Genomic DNA, 20000 nt, shown 5'->3' with positions numbered 1-20000 from the left:
TTGGAGTGTGGAAATTTCCATTGAGTGGACAGTAGATTTGAACCCACACATGTGAGGGCAATGCAACAAAGCATTATCCACTTAAATATCAAGCCACAAAATGATGGGTCGTATAATTATCCCCATGCTTTTTGAAAAAAAATCATATGAAGTTTGTAGCCAAGTTTCATCAAAATTGTGTTTCGTTTAAGCGACAATGGCTGAAGTGTTTATGGACTGACCGACTGACTCACTGACGGACACTGCTCAAATGCATAAGCTCACCTGACTAAAGTCCAGGTGAGCTAAAAATGAGGGCGATATTGTAATCTGCTCCGTTAATCTGTCTGTCTGTCCATCTGTCCATTCACCACGCTGTCTCCTTCTAAACGGTTAGGCAGAAATTCACCAATCTTTGTAGTTATGATCACTATATGGTATGAAGGTGCAAGAGCAGTGTCAGTGTTTGCCCCGTCCATTGGGTGGGGTCAAAAGGTCAAATACTGAAAAGTGCAATTACGGGCATATTTTAAATGAAACTTTGTATATACAATCAACATTGGGGGATGCATGAAATATGCAATGATTTTTGGATTTGGCTCACGGTTCATGCTCCAGGGGTGGAGACCGGGTCACAGGGGTCAAAACAGAAGATTTGTTAAAACTGAAAATTAATTGCTCGGCCTGAATGTGGAAGTAAGTTTCAAGTATGCTTATGTTGCTGGCCCTGAATACAAAATACGTTTCATATATACTCTAGTTGCTCGTCCTGAATGTGAAATTAAGTTTCATGTATGATCTATTTGCCAAGCCTGAATGTGGAAGTAGGTTTCAGGTATTCCCTTTTTGCTGGTCTTGAATGTGAAAATAGGTTTCATACATGCTCTGTCATTGCTAGGCCTAAACATGGAAGTAGGTTTCATATATGGTGTAATTGCTAAGCTTGAATGTGGAAGTGCATTTCATGCATATTCTAATTGCTCGGCCTGAATGTGGAAGTGGGTTTCATGTATGCTCTTATTGCTGGGCCTGAATGTGGAAGTAGGTTTGTGGTGTGCTCTTCGTTATTACTGGACCTGAATGTGGAAGTAGCTTTCATGTATGATCTTATTGCAAGGCATGAATGTGAAACTAAGTACACACTGTCTCGGAATTTCATTTCACCAGCTTCACAATGACGTGATGAGATAAGGCAATAGGACCGTTTGGCCCTGTGACCAATTGAAATGGTCACGACCTTGATGCACGCTTGAATGACGACCTTTATATGCAATGTGCATGCCCGAGCATGGAAAGTGTGTGTTCTACACGTGACTCTACATCGTAAACTGACCGCACTCACACAACTTTGCTTTCGACCGAGCTCCGTCGTACTTCTAAGCTTTGGAGCAGCTTAATGTGTCGCCGTTAGTTTGATTTGTAGCTGCTCAAACGCCTCGTTTGGGTTCCACTGCTTTAACGGAATCTCTACATGCAGCTGTCACAGCCACACGCTGCACTGCTCTCTGAAAAACAAAGTGCAGAGCATCCTCAGCAGACTAGCAGGTTACGTAATGGGCACGTAAAAATAGCAGATTGACAATGACAGGTGACACTGCGTGAGACTTTCACATGTAAGTGATAATACTATATAATGAGGATAACAATAAAGATGTGTTTATCAGAGCTGATGGCTGACAAGATTGCTCAGATGCAGCACATTCAACCTTGAGCTATCTCATCTGAGTTCGATTCCTGACCTGACTATAAACAACCATGCTGCCGATTTTCAGGTTTGTAGTTGCAGCAATGAGTGTGCTGTCCTTTGGAGGAACATTACGCCGGGTGTTCCATCTGCTATAATTCGTAGGTAGACGTTAAATATTCCAGGGTGCCTTACGAAAAGAGTATTCCATTGTGGGCCGACAATCTTAGGAAATTCTCAATTTCTCCCACATTATACAAAGGGCACCTAAAAATGAAGCAAACTTTGGACCAAATGCTACACATGAATCATAACTGATCCATATCCTTGTTGTATTTTGTATCAAGTCCACATATCAAGATTACATTCTTATTGTTATCATCAAAAATTGTATTCATTTAATTGCATGTGTGCTGTGTCACACTTATCGTCTTCCCCGATCACGACTACCACTTTGATCGTCGTGGGGAGTTTGTGTGCTCCTGCCTCCTGTGACCCAGAGCGCTATACTGGCGGGTGTCTTTCTCCTTGTAGGTCCAATCAAGCCAGGCAGGCCAAGAGGTAGGAGACAGACTAAGAGTCGTCGCATTTATAGGACAGATTGAAGTTCTTCAGCTTTTTTGCAGCCAATCTAATGGAAGGTACTGTGACTTCAAACGACACTAATAGGAGTGGCGACTGTTCGTCTAACCCCCAAAGTTAGTTGGTGGGAAAGCTAAGAAAGATATATCCCTCTTCAGTCGACCCGATGATGATGATGATCATCATCATCATCATCATACTATATTTGAATCTGCTCATGAGTCATGGCTGATCATTGATGGCTTCAGCCGTTTCAGATCTATGCTGATGGAAGAACGAGGTGTCGGGATAAAATGGCAATGAAAAGAGAAGAAAGGTTTCTTATTACCTCCACCACCGAAGGTGAAGGAGGTTATGTTTTCACTCCTTTCTGTCTGTTTGTGTGCAGGATATCTTAAAAAGTTGTGAACGGATCCGGATGAAATTTTGTGGACAGGTTCGGAGTGCGACAAGGACGAACTGATTGGATTTTGGTGAAGATCTTGATCTGGATTCGACTACTAGAATTTTAAAAGTGATTCTTCACCATTGAGAGATCGGGGGAAACCGATATGTCGAAAAGTTGTGGACTGATTCAGATGAAACTTGGTGGAGATGTTGGATGTGTGGCAAGGAAGAATTGATTTAGATTTTTGTGAAGATCCAGATCCAGATCCAACTACTAGAATTTTAAAGGTGATTCTTCACCATTGAGAGATGGGGCCAAAAACGATACAATACTGTATAGCATGATATTTCAAAAATGTATTCAGCCCGATATGTTCTTGTGGAACAGGCATTGCGTGGCGGAGGTATGCGCTCTACCGACTGCCCTTCGAGTTGTTTAGGGATTAGACACCAAGGATGTGCAATGGGACTCATTCCTTATGAAAAGGATATCACCAAAGTTTTCTGAGTGATCCCCGAACAATTATTTTCCACCCTATTTATCAACAATGAGACATCGTTACAGAAAATCATTTGGAGGTAGGTCAGGGGGTTGTGTCGGGTAGATCATTCAATGGCTGCTTAAACCGATATGTGGATCTTTATAACATCACTGACATGATGCAAAAACAATCTCGCATACTTTACGAGTACTTACACTCTTGAAATCTGTCACGAGTACTAGTCACATGCAACATGGCGCACCTAATAAATGAATGTAAAGTAAAGAAAACCACCTCAGATGAGCAAAAGGTAAAATAAACACCACAAATTGAAAAATGAATGTTGCTTTCAGTCATCTGGAATGTAGATGACAAAGAGATGGCGTTTTCCTTGTGCTATCCTCAGCCACTCTGTCAGAGTACAGGGTGCATCCCACTCCACGTCGTGCTGACAGCTTCGGCTGGAAGGCAAACACACACCGGGAGCCAACACCATCCGCTGGTTTGTACTCCTAACATTACTGAGGTTTCATGTGCCCTTTAACACTTTCTAACAAACATGTACGGGTTACTTTTCATGTTCTAGAACATCTTAGGAATGTGCTTGTGTTGTTTTTGATGTGGTGGCAGCAGAAAGAGTCGATATGTTTCATTTGTAATTCGATACATACCTCGATGCTTTGGAGATAGATGCGTACAGAGATATTTACAGAACTTGTTGGGAGCAAGTATGGATGGGTGATGGCATCCGGTGTTGGTGTAGCACAGGTATGATGAGCCAAACGACCTTCTCCTGTGCCAAAGTTCCTTGTGTATCCCTCAAGTCCTTGGTACAGGCTATAAACGGAAATGCTACAATAGACTTGGCCATTTACCTTGAGGTTGGTAGCTTTGGGGGTTTATCTTGTACATTTGCATGCATTTTATCATCCTCGAATGTGGGACACTATCAAAAGCTTTTTTTGTAGTTTATCCAGTTTGTGGGGAATTTGGTTCTTCTCGTTTTTCCAATTTTCTAGGATTGTCTTGTTTCGTAGTAGGTGGTCTATTGTTCCATAGCATCCTCTGTTGCATCCCTTCTATTCTACCTCTAGACCTCCTTGGTGTGTTACGTGGTGGGACATAAATTCTGTGATTTTTCCCATTAGAAGTTTGTATGTTGTTGGTAGACATGTTATTGGTCTATACTTGTGATGTAGTTTGGCTTCTTAAGATTTTGGAATGAGGAAAGTGTTACCTTCTGTGAGCCACTCATCCATTATCTTTTCTCTTGGATAGGTTTGTTGAATGCTCGAGCGTAGTGATTGTGGATAACATGTAGTTGCTTTAGCCAGAAGTTTGTAATTGGACGCCAAGGCATTTTTGCTAGTTATTGTGTGTGCGCGTGCAGCCGTGCGTGCATGCATGTTTTTCCCCCCCCCCCCCTATTTTTACACTCAATATCCATGGTGGTGTCATCACTGACATCACTTTTTTTTTTTGCAGATATATGTTTTCACATCTGCAACTGTTGATATGTGCTTTTGTCTCATCCACTTGTCCTGTGCCGATCATGAAATCAAAATGTTTCTGTGCGTAAGAGCTCAAAGCATACCTGCTTCTGCAGGTGTTAAGCCAGTCATCCTGTGAACACGTAATCAAGATTCCTGGGGACGCTTCACAAAGCAAGAGTAAGTATAGCTGGTGATCTAGTCAAACTTCCTCTAACAGTAGTTTTGCAAGTCCTAAATCACTAACACCCTCCAGTGTTCGTTCCTTGAATCACAATGTCTCACCCTTGCCATTTGTGCAAAAGCCATTTATGTAAAAGGTATGACATTTAAATGCAAGTATAGTTGAACCTTTTCAGATACTCAAACACTACATGGTTATGGCAGACTGAAAGGACATGCATAGGCAGAATCGAACGTCGGGGCCCTCAGATGGCAGGAGAGATGGGCTTAATTAGACTTACCGAGCCAATTCGCCATATCCTGGTGTCATGTTAAACAAGCACTTTTCAAACCATCAAGCTTCCGCGTTCACCTGTTCTGGATGAAAAGTCACGACAGATTTTTCAGAGATCAAAAAAGGTCACGTACTCCGGTGCCCTTTCCCAAGTGATAACAGTTGTCACCGATACCATTCACAGCTTCTCGTTAATGGTGAGATTTTGGTTCCTTCTATTTCAGCTTGTACCAAGACGTGCACAAAATGTTGTTGCTCACTCTAACCAACCACCAAAGCATTATACAGCCATACGGCAAAGGACCTCTGCATGGGATGTTCCAATAGCACCTAATTACGGAACCTTTTTTACTGCCTGCTTGGCCTTTCCAAGCGGCTAATAGGCCTAACAGTAGCAGTTGGAGTTCGTGGTTACATTATATTCACGTTAGGGTCAAAATGAAGACCATCGTTCAGTGACCCTAAGCAGAGCACGTTCAGCGGTTGACGAGGTCACTGGAAACCGCAGTTTTTCGGTAATATTCATTTATTGCATTAAACTGTTGCGATCCACATGTGAACCCCACTGCATTAAACTGCTTGCTTTATTATAGGGCTAATGCTGTACAAGCAGACAATCAATGGACACACACACACACACACACACACACACACACACACACACACACACACACACACACACACACACACACACACACACACACACACACACACACTGTAGCTATGTGTGTTCCTTTCCCATGGACGAGCTAACGAGTGTCCCATGGAAAATACAAATCGTGATATAAACCAGCCAGGCGTCGATATTACTTTGGCAATGAAGAAAAATCTTGCCAGTGGTTTTAATTTGCATTCGGCTCCCAGCACGTGTGGGTTTTATAAAGTAGGCCTACCTCGGGCAGGGCAACCAGAAATTTGTCTCGACTGTATCTCACATATGATGCATTGACTTAACGATGCCCTATCCCGTCTCATCTCGAAAGCAAAGCGGAATCGAGTCTGGGTGGAGCAGAACTTGGATGGAAGGCCTCCATGAATAGGAAGACATCCAACGGCGTAGTGTGCTCGCCAATGAGCTCTCTGGTAATAATGAATTAATTCCCCCATGCAGTTGATTCCTTGAAGAAAACTGCAATCCTAGCGAAATACTGGAAGGGGCATCTTGTATTGTAACCATACCGTCCTTTCAATCGGGACAGAAATCGGGATGCTGAATATCCCATGGCAGCTTTCGAAAAGACTAGGCCATTGTGAAGTGGTATGCCATTTAAAAAAATTGCCCTCCTAAGTTCGGTTATCTTTTTGGTAAGAATTTAGTGCACGGATCACCCTGCCACCGGTTCAACAAGATCAGTGCACAGGTAACACACTTACCTTTTTGCGGCCTAGTCTGGATTCCATCCTCGATAAACGGTCTGATTGGGACTTCACAGGTACGGAAATCGACAAGTGAGACAGCCCTTGGGTGGACGTTCATCTGGGGACTCGTTTTCTCACAACGATAACCGATTGAAGATCCAATGGTGTCTTTATTTCAATAGCAGTTTGATTGTCACTCACACCCTGGTCAAATTACAAATCCTTGCCCTAATCTGCAGGGGCACTGCAACATCATTGCAGCCACGTCCTTCCATATATATATATATATATATATATATATATATATATATATATATATATATATATATATATATATATATGTATTCTGTGTTTGTCTGCCTGTCTGTCGATCGATAAAATCGACCCCACTGACAGTAACCCCATTATATTGCACACCGTTGGAATCCTCTTGGGAAATGGAGAGCAACCAATTAAGTTGGCGGGAGATTTAGAAATGGGTTCCGTCCGTACGTCCGTCCGTCCGTCACATTTCGTTTCTGGAACTTAACTACAAATCCCCTTAAGATATATTTACGAAATTTGGTACACATATCAAGCAAGTGGTGAACTGGTGCCTTTTGATATTTAGAGATTTCCCCCCCAAAAAATGTCACTTTCCATGGGAACAAGTTGGGTATTAAGAAATAATTGAGGTTAACCTTTGTTTCCAGAGCATAGTTGCAAAACTATTAACTATTTCTTTATGAAATTTGGTACACACATCAAGAATAAATTGAACTGGTGCCTTTTGCTACTTCTCCTCATTTACTATGGTGGGGGATATCGAAGACTTTGTCTTCAACGGATGCTACTTTTGATTATATTGGGAGCAGAAACAGTAATACATGTTATAATGTCATTACTATATACAGTAAGTATAGTGTATACATATATTAACGGATTAAATTACAATATGATCAAATAATAAACTGGGATCACAGAACATAGACCCAGTCGAACAAGACCACCCAGTCCAGTCGAAGGAGGATACCGACATCGGAAGAGGCGATATTGGCCTGTCTAGTCATCCTAACATGGTATTCAACAACCAATTTATTGAACTAGTAATATGATTTGGCACACTCAACATAGAAATATCATTTCACTCGAATTTTGCATCAATATAGGCCGATAAATTAATTGGAAGGACGAGTGTCTGCGCAGCCAATGTAAGATACAATTGGCTATCGTACATCCATGTGACTGCAGACCCTTACATGTAATGGGCTTCATGGTCTACCTGTGAGACGTACGTCTATACCTTTAATCGACTCAAGGAAGGGAAACGCATTCTCACGGGCTTCAGCAAATTATAACCTCAAGCAATACTAGCAGACATTCAGCCACGGTTTAGCTTCTGATCTCACGCAAATCGAGACTTCAAGTGAGACTTTTTTCTTTTTCTCTCTGCACATGTGCACCAGAAACCATTACCTTCATAACTTGTTCAATGAATGGCACAGACAGCAACATGAGCCATCGTCACAAGAAAGAACCATGAAATGGGAAACCGGGAGGGCTCCAGCCAAGCTGCAGTTTCTCCAAGCAAGTCTCTGCTGCAGTGCACAAATTGCTTTGACTGTATTGGTTGGGAGACCAGTAGATGCACTGCACGGCCTGATTTCACCATGGAAATGTGACATCATCAAGCAAGTACGACATCAACATGCACTTTCAAACAAAGTTGCAGGCCAAGAGGGAGAAGCAGAAATGGAGCAGCGTATCCGTGGCATCGTTCGCAAAGAAAGCTTTCCCCAAGGATGGACAACGCTATGATCAAGGCAGAAATCTCGTTCTTCCAATTAATCGCCAAACACATCCGTTCCTGCATGTTCTCAGGTCACAAGACGACCCAGCTGTTTATGTATAGGAGGATGAAGCTAGCATGGATTGTAAAGAAGGGCATTGCTCCAGAAGTGACAAAGCGAGTTATTGAAAGGTGTACAGCAATCCCATGTTCTCACTCGTGGCCAACATAAGGAGCATTGTGGAAGAGAAAAACAAGTATTTAAATCATCGTTGATTTCAAATATTTCCTGACAATGGTGGTGTCCAGAGGGTGATTGACAAAGCTTTAAAATTTCCTTACTTTTGCACATGCAGCCAATTTTCTGACACAACATGTACAGCCTTTGTGGACAAAAAGTTACACAGCCAGTGTGGCATCATCTCCTGGTGTGGTGGCAAAATGAGGTGGTCAGAGGGAATCGATTTGAAAGTTCTACCACCACCTCACTTTGGACCCACTCATCACCCTCCTGACAGACTTGTCCAACTTCCAACAGCTGGGAAATACAACTGAATGTGACCACACATTCTCGTTTGGAGAAACAAATGGCGAAAAGACTATTGCAACTCTGCAAATGAGGAGACCTCTCGAGGGAGGTTTACGACACAATTAGACCTGTTGGATCACAAAGACCGAGGATGTATGGTCTGCCAAAGACTCATAAAGATCGTGTTCTTCTATGGCCGGTCCTTTCAATGACTGGCTCTGCACAGCATCAACTCACAGATGGTTATGCGAACTACTGCAGCCAGTGCACTGGACAGTGTCTCAGAACATGTAATTGTGGATTCCTTCACCTTCGCCGATGCCATACAGTCCATTACACACCTCAACGAGAATTTCACAATGTGCTCATATAATATAACCGGTCTATTCACGAATGTCCCACTGACAGAAGTGATCGAAATCTGCACGCAACTTCTGTATCACAGTGATTTGACACCTCCACCGATCTCTGAGTCTGTCTTCATCGAATTAATGAATATGGCGACCCGTTCTGTTGAGGTCAGCTTTGATGATTCAATGTACAGTATACTCAGATGGATGGTGTAGCGATGAGATCCCCTCTCGGCCCCGTCTTGGCAAACGTCTTTGCAGGTTACTGTGAAAAACATGTCTTTGCAGATCCACATCCTGGAGTTCAACCCCCTTCCATCTATTATCGGTACGTGGATGACATCTTTGGTGTCTTCACATCAACCTCAGCATGTAAAGTCTTCTTGGCACACCTGAACTCTCTCCAACCATCCCGAGAGTTCACCTTAGAGATGGAATGCTCCGGCGTACTTTCCTTCTCGGACGTCTTAGTTGAGAAATTGGCCGATGCTTATAAAACCACAGTCGACCGTAAGTCTACTTTTACTGGACATTATATGAGGTGGGACTCTTACAGTACCTCAAGATACAAGATTGGATTGATTGATATATTGGTCAATCAAGCAAGAATGATCTGCTCCACAGATGCACTCCATGCTGAAATTGAGACATCAAGACTATTTTATTGATAATGGGTATCCTGAACAGAAAATATATATATATATATATATATATATATATATATATATACAAATTCCTAGCCTGGTGTTGGCGCAGTGGTTAGGGCAGCGGCTTGGGATCCAAAAGGTCCTGAGTTCAAGCCCCGTTGGACCACTGAATTAATACACCAGGGGGTTGACTCAGCCTGTCATCCTTCCGAGGTCGGCAAAATGAGTACCAGTATATTGGGCCGGTGTATACCCCGGTTAAAATAGGTGTACCTTATCCCTGCGTCGTAATAGGCAACCAGGGTTGCGTCAGGAAGGGCATCCGGCGTAAAACGTGCCAAATCACTATGCGGATCATACGGATGATCCGCTGTGGTGACCCCTAATGGGAGCAGCTGAAAGAAGAAGAAGAAGAAGATATATACCAATTCCTGAACCCACCAAAGAATCCTATTATCGGACCTGGTAAAATTTTGGTGGGAGGTTTATATCATGATCGAGTTGTGTTTTCCTGAGAATGGGCATGGTGCGCCCATTATGGGCGGAGCCACGCCCAAAAAACATGTGTTTTTATGGGTTAGCCGGATTCAAGTTACATCTTCTCCGGGGGGGTTTGTCGAATTTGGCAGTGGTTTCGGTATTTGGTTAGCCCAATGGCACCTGCATAGCCCCACGGAGCTCGATTTTTCATTTTCGTCCCAAGGTCACAAACTTAGAAAATTGCGAATTTTGACATAAAAATCATACGACCGCCCAAACTTTGAGAGCTCGGATGAATAATATTTTTTATGCATAATCTTGAGGTCATTCCCCACCTAAACTCTTGAAACCAATTTGCTCTATCTCGAACACCTTGCCCGTGGCGCCCCCCTCAAGTTTGTTTTTACGCTGATTTCATTAAAATATGGATAATCCGAGGAGTGCGAAATGCCATATAGCCTATATGACGTTATATGACGTTTCTTTTGTTGCAATTGCTTTTGGTGCATAATTGTTGTGTTTCTTTTACATTTGCTTTTGGTGCATAATTGTTGTAATTGTATATGTGCTTTCCGTTTGCCACGGAATAAATGTGCCTCATGTTGATCTGTTTTTCCCGTTTCGCTTCGTCTTTTCTTTGATTGAATCTCCATCTTACTTCACGTAAAGGGTTGGTAGTGGGCTAAATACGCCCGACAATTAATCGGAACCGTCGAGGTTGACGATAACACCGCTCGGTTATCCCGATAGTACGGAACGGGTCGCTTAAAGTGGCCCGTGTCCAAAGTCGACCTGCGGCGAGGTGCGATCGCCCGGTCTTCCCTCTGTGTGGGTACTCAGGTGGGTTGAATTTGGTGAACAACCCTATCCCACGCGGGGGGCCGATTGGCACGATCGTGGTGAGGCCGAAAGGCCCACCCGTGACTAGTTCCCGGCGTTGTACAGGACTGATGTTGGTTGTACAGGACGAACTCTCCCAACTGAACCCGGGGCCCGATATAGGTGCGGCGGCGGCCGCGGTGTATGACACCTCCCTCCCCCTCTCCACCAAAACCCTTCCCGATCCCTGCTGAAACGGCTCACCCAAGCGCACCCGACATGGCCCAGCTATTCGCCATGCTGGCAAAGATGAATGCGAACATGAACAAGCAAATGAACGAAGTGAAAACGAAAATGGATACAAACACAAATGAAATGAAAAACGAAATAAAAGGCTTGAACGAAAAGATGGAAACAAACGCACTCAAAATGTAGGAAGAAATGAAAGAACTGCGGGGTGAGACGCAGAACATTGGCCGAAGCCTGCAGGCGGGCATGAAGGCAGTAACCGGGGAGCTCAAAATGGCGACTCCACGTGTGGGAGCGAACGAGCTGGGAGGGTGTGCAACGGTTGTCAGGCCCACGGTGGAGGCGGGTCAGGAGAAAATAATTCGGGGGACGTGTTGGGCGAGAAGCGTGACGGTGACTGAGAGGGAAAAACTAATTGGGGTGACGGAGACGTGCACGAGGGAGATAAGAGACGAGGTGAAAGGAATTGCGAGGGAGAGAAAAGAACAATTAAGACGGAAAGCAAGGATGAGGTATGCGGAGATCGTGAAAGAGCAAGGAGTGAAACAGAGGGAAGGACGGGAGCGACTTAAGGAGAAAGCAAGGTTGACCTACGTAAAGATAAGGGAAAGACGCCAGAAAGAAGCAGAGACTAATAGACACGAGGGGACAACAGAAACTAATAAATGTAAAGAGACACGGGGGATAGAGGGTGAATTGGACGGGGTTAGAGACGCGCACACACACACACAGAGGTAGTGGAGGATAATGAGGGGGAGCTGGCGGACTGGGTAGAGACCCAGTGCGAGCAGTTGGATGGCCTCCTCCAGGAACGAGGGGAGGGAGTATGCCCCCATTGAGGCGAGTCACGACCAGGTGGGTTCGGTCGTGCTTTGCGAGGTCGAGGGGAGGAGTGCTGCGAACAGGTGCACGGAAAGCTTGGGCGGTATAGAGGCCCCGGACACCCTTGTGGGGACACGAATCCCCAGTGTGGTTGTCCCTGTGTGTATGGTGCAAGGTGTGAGTGGTGTGGTGGCGAGTATGCCGAAGAGCGTGCTCCCCAGCACGCCGTGTGTGGATGAGGCACCGCGGGTGAGTGCCACTGCGTGTGTGAGTGGTATGGTTTGTGTGAGGGAAATGGCACGAGTGAGTGAGTGGCCGAGTGTGAGAGAGACAGCGTGTGCAAGGTCGCTGTGTGTAAGGGAGATGTCGGTGGGCATGTGTGAACATGCAGCCGCGTCTCCCAGTGTGAATGTAATGGTGTGGAGTGTGAGCGTCGTGACACGCAGGTGTGCGTATGTGGAATGGCGGCGACGACGGCGACAGAGGAACGAAAGCCGAGTAGCGGCTGTAGATGTTTTGAGCACCGTGCCGGGTTCACCCAGCAGCGAGCGCGAGGTCCGTGCTGTGCAACGCACGAGGCCCCCACGTGCTCGCTTGCGAGAGTGAAGTCCCCGTCCGGAAACGCACGCGGTGAATGTTGCCGATCCCGCGGACGGACAAAGTTTAGGCAGGATTACGGATTTGGACCGGATGGGTTCTCCACGCGGGCGTGTGTGAAGCTCCAACGGGCAGAGTACATGTGTTCGTGTGGGGAACCCCTCGAGACGTGAGGCTTGTGGTTTTTTTTATGCGCCGGGTGACGTCATGGCTGCGTGTGTGGTTGGAATCCGGCAGGAGGGTGAATCCCTGCCGGATGGTACCGTCCAAGAGGGACGAGAGACGCGAACGGCTGCCATGACGTCACGCCACAGGTGCGCGGCTGTGAATTGCCGCGCTGGTGCGCAGGTTGTGAGTTTCCGCGCTGGTGCTGCGCGATGAAAAAGACAAACAAAAAAAAAAAAAAACAGCAAGCCTCACTTTCGGGTGAACAGGATTTCCTGGGCAAGGGGTGGAAGACCCCCTGGACCTGGGCACAGGATGGAACTAGTTAGGGGGAAGGGTTAGCTTAGTTAGACCGGCTCCATGGGGCAGGGGTAAGTCCTCGTGGGGCCCGTGGAATGGATTAGGTAGAGGGATTTTGTGAGCTTTAGGATGGGAAATGATTTTTTTTTTGATTTTGAGGACATGGACAGACTTGTGAATGTGTAGAGGGGACGTAGTTTAGCTGCGTAGTGTTAAATGGAACGTGCTGTAGTTTAAGGGACGACGTGGGAGCACGAGTTAGATAGGGGAGGTAGTTAGAAGGATGGCAGGATTCAGCGGCGTGTGTGTTGAAGAGTTGGTGAGTTGTGTTGTGCTTGGTGAGTGAGTGAGGCCAGCGGGTCTGTGTGAGTGGAGCGAATGGGGAATGCATGGTGCGATGAGTGATTGGGGGGAGGAGTGACTCCCGCCCAAGGGACCCCGGGGTCAGTGTAGACTGAGTTAGTGGGTTAGTCAAATTAACAAAAATGGAGGTCGTTTTGTTGTTGGTGGGAAAGTAGGCTCGATACCCTTTTGGAGGGGTGCAGGAGCCCTGTTGACGGGCTGGGAGCGTGGCTGCGAAAGGTGAGTATCGCTGAGTGGGTACCCCGGGCACCAGGCTAGTCGGCCGTAGTAGGCCAAGGGCCCATGGGGGGCCGGGATAGCGTAGTGGGCACGGCTGCGCCCGCTTGGTGCGGGGGCCCGGGGCGCCATTAGCCGCGTGGGCAGAGTTGTGGGCACGGGTGACCCTCGGAAAGGGGCCTGGGAAGCCATCCTGCCACGTGTGCGTTTCAGGGGAGTTGCCAAGGGGGGCACTCCCCGGTGTTTAGGGAGCTGGTAGGCTCGGAGGCAGTGTAGTGCCCGGGGGTGCCATAGCTGGAGAATCGGCAGAGGGTCGTGCCTGCCAAGGGGAGCCACGCTTCCCAGCCATGAGACCGTGTGAGGGCACGGAAAGAAAATTGGGGGGCGAGGCCCGAAATTGTGAGGACACCTACACAGGCAACGGGAATCTGGGTTTTTAGAACCAATAGTTTAAGCGAGAGGCGCTTGTTGAAAGCCCCGGGGTAGTTTAAGAGTTAATGGTTCGGGTAGATTAGGAGATGTACCCCTCCGCACCATCCATCCCCTCGCTCTCGTTGTGGGCCGCTGGACCCACTTTGGGTTATTAGATCGCTGAAGTCTGGGGAGGCCATTCTGAGGCTTCGTTGGGCCTCGACACAGGACGCTAGCTCTCCCTTGTTCCCCTCCGGGAAGGGAACGCAGGGGTTGGGAGTAGGCTGGGATGATAGGTTAGCCGAACAAGGATGATAAAGGGGGTTAGGGGACGAATTATAGTGATAGAAAAAAAAATTAATAAGTTGGGGCTAAATTGGGTTTCACAAATTAAGGGAGTGGGTATGGACAGTGACAGGCAAAGGCGATAGGTTGGGAGGGAAACCGTAGGGTAGGTCCAAGCCCGCCTTCCGAGTGGCCAGCACCTCCCTCCACCAACCTCAACTGAACGGCAAAGGCTGGCCAGCTTCATCTGCTGGCTGTGTTGCTGCAAGGCCTGTGCCGGCCCACTTCATCTGCCGGCTGGCTGTTTTTCTTCAAGGCCTGTGCCGGCCAGTTCGTCTGCCAGCTTTGTTTGCCTGCTGCCTTTGCCATGCCATGCCCACTGCCCCTGTTCACCAGTCCCGTTCAATTTTGCTTTGCCCCCCCCCCCCTGTTCATTTCCATGTGCGCCAGGATCAAGGCAACAGTTTGCAAGCTGCAAGAACTGCCCTGTTGGCAGCTACAACACGGGCCTGCAGTGGCGGCCCGTGCACCGTGTTTGCGTCCATCCATTCATCCATCCATCCATCTATCCGTTGTGCTCATTGCGTGTGCCACTTGAGCTGGCACGGAGACTGCATTTGTGCAGCCCATGCACCGTTGTGGTTCATGCGTTCAGTTAAAAAGGGAAGGCCTTGGACTGCGTGTGAGCAGCCGGCCACGTTCCCTGTCACCTGCATTGTTTGAGCCAGAGACTGCATGTGAGCAGCCTGGCTCCCTGCTAACTGCTTTATTTTTGCGGAGTCCATTGATCCTGGGCCATGGTTTAGTGTAAAATTTGTAAGTTAAGGTTCAGATGTACTGTACATATGAGTGCGCCCCCAGCATGTATGTCTTAGCACCGGCAATTTTATTTAAGTCGTCCGTGTGAGTGGGTGTGTTTAGGTAGTTACTCAGCCCTCTGGTTATTTATTTTGGGGACACGAATACCATGAATGTCGCACTCAGGGATCCGTAGGTAAAACGTACTAGGGGAGAACTACACATGATGGCACACGAGAATTTGACGACTCGGGACGAGTCTGTAAAAAGGGGAGGGGGTAGTGTTGTGGTTGAGGAAATTTGCAAACCACCATTCAGGTCCCGTAGGTGAGATATCTCTGTAAGTATATGTGTAGTTAGCCCCAAACCCGTTGTTTAGAGGGAATAAATGTGATTAATTCGGGCTGCGAACCTTTAAGATAGCCGTTTTTCTGTTCTATCTTTATTTTGAACCAACCACGTCTCAACCACCATCACACAACAACCACCAACCGCAACGCCGCTTCACAACAACAACAACGCCAACAGCCACGACCTTTACCGTCACGGCTCGCTCCCGTAAACATCACATCACCGCCATTCCAAGCGTCGCCATGGCCATCACCGCCACAATAAACCCTCCACCACCTTCACCTCTCCTCCTTCTGCCGCCATTCCCGCACCGCTTGTGGGCACCGAGCGTCAGGCTGTCCTGGCCTCGTACAGGGCGCGCGCTGAGCCGCGGGTACAAAGAGCGGCCTTTCCGAGGGGAAGTCGGATCAGGAATGATTCACGCCCACTTCCGATCCATCCAATCATTAAGCGCGGGGCGATTTGGCCCCGCCTCCAGGCGCGTCGGAGTAGAATTGATATATGCAAATTCGAGGATCAGGGGAGGTTCACGCCCACTTTTCCTCCGTCCAATGGGCGAGCGTGGCTCCACCCCCGAGCCCATGCTGATCCGGAAATTTGCATATGGGATCTCCTACACCACTATAAAGCGCCGAGCGCGGGGCGAATTGAGGCAGTTTTCTGTTTTGGGCTCGGGCGAGTTGGAGAGGTGTGGCGGCGGCGAAGTGTGGCAGCGGCAGTCAGTTTCTGTTTCAGGCTCGGGCAAGTTGGAGTGGTGTGGCGGCGGCGGAGTGTGGCAGCAGCAGTCAAGACGGGTCTGGAGGAGAGTCGGTCTGTCGGGGGTTCGGAGTCTGTCGGGGAGCTGCAGAGAGGGGAAGCCGGCAACGCGCTCGAAGTCGCAGTGGAGTCGCTCGTCGCGGGACCCAAGCAAGCCAGCTATCCTCTTTCCCCAGAGCATCAACAACCCCCCCTGTTTCCCCCCGCGCTGAGATAGTGCGAAAAGGGGGCCCTCGTTCCCACCCCATTCCAAGCAGTGCCAACGAAACCCGCGGAGGAGCGCGGAGTCGGGGCACCGCCGCCATTTTGCGGCTCATCACAAGACGGGTAGGCTCCACGCGGTCTCGGCCCCAGGTCCGTCTGCCCCCTTGTCGTAGAGGGTGGTCCCTTTTCTTTTGCTTTTGAGTATATGTGTTGTCGGCGCCGTCTGTAAAGTAAAACTGTGTAAGTGTTGCCGTGTGCTCATGTAGTCGGTAGTAGATCTGCATTGTGTTTCTTTTGTTGCAATTGCTTTTGGTGCGTAATTGTTGTGTTTCTTTTACATTTGCTTTTGGTGCATAATTGTTGTAATTGTATGTGTGCTTTCCGTTTGCCGCGGAATAAATGTGCCTCATGTTGAACTGTTTTTCCCGTTTCGCTTCGTCTTTTCTTTGATTGAATCTCCATCTTACTTCACGTAAAGGGTTGGTAGTGGGCTAAATACGCCCGACAATTAATCGGAACCGTCGAGGTTGACGATAACACCGCTCGGTTATCCCGATAGTACGGAACGGGTCGCTTAAAGTGGCCCGTGTCCGAAGTCGACCTGCGGCGAGGTGCGATCGCCCGGTCTACCCTCCGTGTGGGTACTTAGGTAGGTCGAATTTGGCGAACAACCCTATCCCACGCGGGGGGCCGATTGGCACGATCGTGGTGAGGCCGAAAGGCCCACCCATGACTGGTTCCCGGCGTTGGTCCGAGAGGGTCACGACGGAATTGTCCGTCCGGTGGGCGACGGAATTGTCCGTCCGGTGGGCGACGTGCCGCGATTCGAGTTACGTGGCCGCTCGCATGCCGGCGGGCGCGAACTCGCGACAATATATATATATATATATATATATATATATATATATATATATATATATATATATATATATATATATATATATATATATATATATATATATATATATATATATATATATATATATATATATATATATATATATATATATATATATATATATATATATATATATATATATATATACACACACACACACACACACAAAATTAATAACTCTTGCTAATCTTGTTGCTTTGCCTGAACTTTTTATCCTTCTCCCCTTTGTCAACCTGAATTCCACTAAATGTGTTTTTGTTTGTCCCAAGATCTTCACTTCCCAGAACTCTCACCCATGTCTCAACTCCGTCATTAACCTCTTCTGTGAACCGATTTGTAGAAAAAGAAGAATGTGGAGTCATATAAGGAACGAAGTCAAAGTTAGGAAATCTTTGGTGTCGTTTTCTTTGATAAATGTATAATATTTTACAAACCATCTTGTAGGAATAACTTGGTATGAAGTCCCAATGTGAGAATCTTGGCTGAACACTACCAGGCACTGATCTTCCTGCATTTCACCCCCTTCATGCATCACTCCCTTCAAATGACATGTTTGTGTGATGCATTTAAATATTTTTTTTAATCTAATTTTGCTTCGGTTAATGTATTCGAACCAGACAAACACGAATTGATAATGATGATGCCTCTGTGCATTTGTAATGATGACATTTGTACTTAACAACATAATTATACATGAGAAGGTGGTTTACATGATATTAGTTCCAATGCAGTGAAAGGTTGATCAACATTACCGGCCTGTTAGCATTCCAACACAAAATAGTATACTTACGAGAATATAAATCACCCTTGGGAAATTGGACACAGCGTTTGTAGATAGCTGCCTTCAAAGGCTTGGGTGAACTTTGAAAATCACGATGGCCTTCAGCTTAATACTATTGGTTGATGGGATATAAGACTGAGGAAAAGGGAATAAAAGGCTGTTTCTCCCACTCTCAGCCCGAACCCCCAGCCGAGCCCAAAGTATCTCGTTTGCAATTCCTGGAGCATGCGGCGAGACGGGTGGTCGGTAATTAAGGCCCAAAGGCAATTAGGCAATTGTACATCTTTAACCCTTGGGCTGCAGATATTTTGTGGGATCCTAGTGCATGCATGGTACGTGTCCTGCCATTGATAAAAAAATGACTGTGAGCATATATTGTCATCACTCAATCTCTACATTGCCCCCCTCCTTTGCTTCTCAACCCGCTCCTCAGAAGCAGAACTGAAGGATGTCTTTCATTGGAGAGTCGAGGAAAGAAGTGATGGCACAAGGAAAGTGAACCGTCTCTCCTGAATTTCTGACGGAATCTCTGAACATTGGCCTTTTCTTTTTTTTTTTAGTTGTTTTATGAGGCGATGCTTGAACTCCTTCACGGCTCAAGAAACAATATGGCTGCTTTGTTAACTCGCGCAAGCGATTGCAGAGCTTGTCTGTGTCTACACTCACTTCTCATCCTCTCTTGGTAAATGATGATTATACCTTTTAACCATTTTGTTTGCTTCTTCATGGAGTGTTACTCGTTTTTTTTAATGTAATGTCTCAGATCACTCATGTTTGGAACGACAAGTACACTTTCCTTACCGAATGCAACAATCAGTTATTTGATTTTTGATGGCTCTCTCGCTCACCCCCCCCCCCCTTCGTCGCCCCAAGAGAACCTGTTCTCACAAACCCAGAAAAGCTACCCTCGGATGATTGCTAGAACCATGGAAACCACATTGCTGGCTCCTGGGGTGGCAGGAACCATTTGTTTATCGATCTTGGCAGATGCAGTGACGTTTGAGACAGCAGCAATGTTGGAGAAGTATTCACACAAGAACACTAAAACTATTTGCATTCTTATCCTCTGAAAGTAAGAGTCTAGAGGAGGGTTAAATGAGCCATGGACCCTGGTAGTAATAATTAACAATGTGCCGGAACGTTTGGGCCACTCTTTTCGTGGACAATGACTATTTTAGGAGCATGTACCTCTTGTCCAAATTTTATTTTCCACACTCTGTAATTGTATTTTTCATTGTGTATATATATGTGTATATATATGTATATATATGTGTATATATATGTATATATATATATATATATATATATATATATATATATATATATATATATATATATATATATATATATATATATACAGTAACAGAGGCTACCCAGCATTGCTTGGTGGTGGTGGGGGGGGGATACCCTGCATTGTCTGGCAGGGTAAGCTTTTCCCAGAGGTAGTTTTGGCATGTGTTTGACATTGAAAAGCTATGGACTCTGGTAGCTTAAATCCTCACCCAGATTCTGAAGTACCGACACCAAAAATGTGGGGCCTCCAGATGCTACGGTTTGGACATGAAAGAATAATGTATTAACACACAAACACTTGAAGATATGGATATAGATCCATGTATTGTTGAAACCACTGCACCGTCCCACGTGCTGGGTGTGATTTCCGATGAACCGCGTCAAGCGGTCATGCTGGCCAGTCTTTTTGGATGTCTCCAGCAGTGTTTCAAGTCTATTTTTGCCTCGTTACCTGCTGCAGTGGGACGACTAGGCATTCATGCTTTGGCTGTGCTGTAC

General features: G+C 46.4%; 1 long non-coding RNA gene across 1 annotated transcript in view; it reads left to right on the top strand.

Annotated features, from left to right (window-relative positions):
* The window catches only part of LOC147021378 (uncharacterized), a 147028-nt gene extending 127582 nt beyond the window's left edge, over positions 1-19446 (top strand). Inside the window, exons 9-11 of the long non-coding RNA XR_015060778.1 lie at positions 3521-3616; positions 4721-4784; positions 18643-19446. This is a non-coding gene — a long non-coding RNA (uncharacterized LOC147021378). The remainder of the gene's footprint in view (positions 1-3520; positions 3617-4720; positions 4785-18642) is intronic.
* The last annotated feature ends 554 nt before the right edge of the window (positions 19447-20000 follow it).

This window comes from Eptatretus burgeri, chromosome 8 (assembly GCF_056783735.1).
Source record: "Eptatretus burgeri isolate ZD-2024b chromosome 8, Ebu_testis_v1, whole genome shotgun sequence".
Classification (NCBI taxonomy): domain Eukaryota; kingdom Metazoa; phylum Chordata; class Myxini; order Myxiniformes; family Myxinidae; genus Eptatretus; species Eptatretus burgeri.
The sequence above is the reverse complement of the archived record's forward strand: the minus strand, read 5'-3'. Positions and strand labels throughout refer to the sequence as shown.